The sequence below is a fragment of the Aricia agestis genome, chromosome 2 (genome assembly GCF_905147365.1).
Source record: "Aricia agestis chromosome 2, ilAriAges1.1, whole genome shotgun sequence".
NCBI classification, from domain to species: Eukaryota; Metazoa; Arthropoda; class Insecta; order Lepidoptera; family Lycaenidae; genus Aricia; species Aricia agestis.
In genome coordinates this window covers 15,167,501-15,170,000 of record NC_056407.1, presented here as the reverse complement: position 1 = coordinate 15,170,000, position 2,500 = coordinate 15,167,501, and the positions used below count along the sequence as shown (strand labels likewise).

At 49.4% G+C, this 2,500-nt stretch overlaps 2 non-coding genes across 2 annotated transcripts in view; both read left to right on the top strand.

Annotated features, from left to right (window-relative positions):
* Window positions 1–139: 139 nt before the first annotated feature.
* Window positions 140–2,042, top strand: LOC121740081. The gene has a single exon (XR_006037532.1). It is a non-coding gene; the product is annotated as a small subunit ribosomal RNA (ribosomal RNA).
* A 425-nt stretch (window positions 2,043–2,467) lies between these two features.
* The window catches only part of LOC121740143, a 157-nt gene continuing 124 nt past the window's right edge, over window positions 2,468–2,500 (top strand). Inside the window, exon 1 of the ribosomal RNA XR_006037576.1 lies at window positions 2,468–2,500. This exon is cut by the window's right edge and continues 124 nt beyond it. This is a non-coding gene — a ribosomal RNA (5.8S ribosomal RNA).

Sequence of the window (2,500 nt, the reverse complement as noted above, 5' to 3'; positions counted from 1 at the left end):
GAAAATTCAAATAATGACTGGTCACCGCGCGTGCACGGTCCGCCGTGTGTGCGCGCGTGCACTGTTTGGCCGTCGACACGCGTGTCGACGGCGAGTACCTCGAGCGCTCGAAGAGATTCGTGCGGCTCTAGTGGTTAGCTCCCTGGTTGATCCTGCCAGTAGTTATATGCTTGTCTCAAAGATTAAGCCATGCATGTCTCAGTGCAAGCCGTATTAAGGCGATACCGCGAATGGCTCAATATATCAGTTTTGGTTCCTTAGATCTTACTCAGTTACTTGGATAACTGTGGTAATTCTAGAGCTAATACATGCAATCAGAACTCTGACCAGCAATGGGATGAGTGCTTTTATTAGATCAAAACCAATCGACGGAGGGCCTCGCGTCCTAAGTCGTTTATTTTGATGAATCTGGATAACTTTTGCCGATCGCATGGTCCAGTACCGGCGACGCATCTTTCAAATGTCTGCCTTATCAACTTTCGATGGTAGTTTCTGCGACTACCATGGTTGTCACGGGTAACGGGGAATCAGGGTTCGATTCCGGAGAGGGAGCCTGAGAAACGGCTACCACATCCAAGGAAGGCAGCAGGCGCGCAAATTACCCACTCCCGGCACGGGGAGGTAGTGACGAAAAATAACGATACGGGACTCTTACGAGGCCTCGTAATCGGAATGAGTACACTTTAAATATTTTAACGAGGAACAATTGGAGGGCAAGTCTGGTGCCAGCAGCCGCGGTAATTCCAGCTCCAATAGCGTATACTAAAATTGTTGCGGTTAAAAAGCTCGTAGTTGCATTTGTGCGCCGCGCTGTCGGTGCACCGCATCCGCGGTGATACTGACACGTTTGCGGAGCATATCGTCGGTGAGCCGACGGTAAAACGTCGGTTCAATATCAAAATCCTATCGCGGTGCTCTTCAGTGAGTGTCGAGGTGGGCCGACAATTTTACTTTGAACAAATTAGAGTGCTCAAAGCGGGCTCAAAATGCCGCTTGAATATTTCGTGCATGGAATAATAGAATATGATCTCGGTTCTATTTTGTTGGTTTTCAGAACTCCGAGGTAATGATTAATAGGGATAACTGGGGGCATTCGTATTGCGACGTTAGAGGTGAAATTCTTGGATCGTCGCAAGACGAACATCAGCGAAAGCATTTGCCAAAGGTGTTTTCATCAATCAAGAACGAAAGTTAGAGGTTCGAAGGCGATTAGATACCGCCCTAGTTCTAACCGTAAATATGTCATCTAGCGATCCGCCGACGTTAATACAATGGCTCGGCGGGCAGCTTCCGGGAAACCAAAGATTTTGGACTCCGGGGGGAGTATGGTTGCAAAGCTGAAACTTAAAGGAATTGACGGAAGGGCACCACCAGGAGTGGAGCCTGCGGCTTAATTTGACTCAACACGGGAAATCTCACCAGGCCCGGACACCGGAAGGATTGACAGATTAACAGCTCTTTCTTGATTCGGTGGGTGGTGGTGCATGGCCGTTCTTAGTTGGTGGAGCGATTTGTCTGGTTAATTCCGGTAACGAACGAGACTCTAGCCTGCTAAATAGGCGTCGCCATTTAGGTGTGCGCGACTTCGGTCGCGCAACTCACTGGCGACGTATTAAAATTCTTCTTAGAGGGACCGGCGGCTTCGAGCCGCACGAGATTGAGCAATAACAGGTCTGTGATGCCCTTAGATGTCCTGGGCCGCACGCGCGCTACACTGAAGGAATCAGCATGTTCTCCCTGGCCTAGAGGCCCGGGCAACCCGTTGAAACTCCTTCGTGCTGGGGATTGGGGTTTGCAATTATCCCCCATAAACGAGGAATTCCTAGTAAACGCGAGTCATAAGCTCGCATTGATTACGTCCCTGCCCTTTGTACACACCGCCCGTCGCTACTACCGATTGAATGATTTAGTGAGGTCTTCGGACCGACACGCGGTGGCTTCACGGCCGTCGGCGTTGCTGGGAAGTTGACCAAACTTGATCATTTAGAGGAAGTAAAAGTCGTAACAAGGTTTCCGTAGGGGAACCTGCGGAAGGATCATTATCGTATGATGTTGTTGTGTTATTCAATTAACGCGACGATAATATTATACCATAAACAATCGAATCGAACTGAACAACATTTTTTTCTCGCTACGACGGAGTCGAACTTGAACGCTCGAGTTGACCCCTACGCGCTAGTGCGCTAGTACCTGTACACACACTGTCACGTTCGCGTCACGTTGACTGGCAAGAATCCGCGCCACGAGTGTCCAATGAACAGACGGTGGATCGCGTGCAGCGAAAGTCAGTGTGCTAGTGCGGGGGGTGTAAGCTCGTCGCGCGTCCGTCGGTTGGCGTAAATACAACATTATAACAGAGAGCGGTAAACGAATGTCCACGTTTGACCTTAACACGTCCGTGGTCTGTTTGTTTCACATTCAATTTATTTTTCACACCCAGTGACATGTTTTTTATAATATAAACCATTACCCTGGACGGTGGATCACTTGGCTCGCGGGT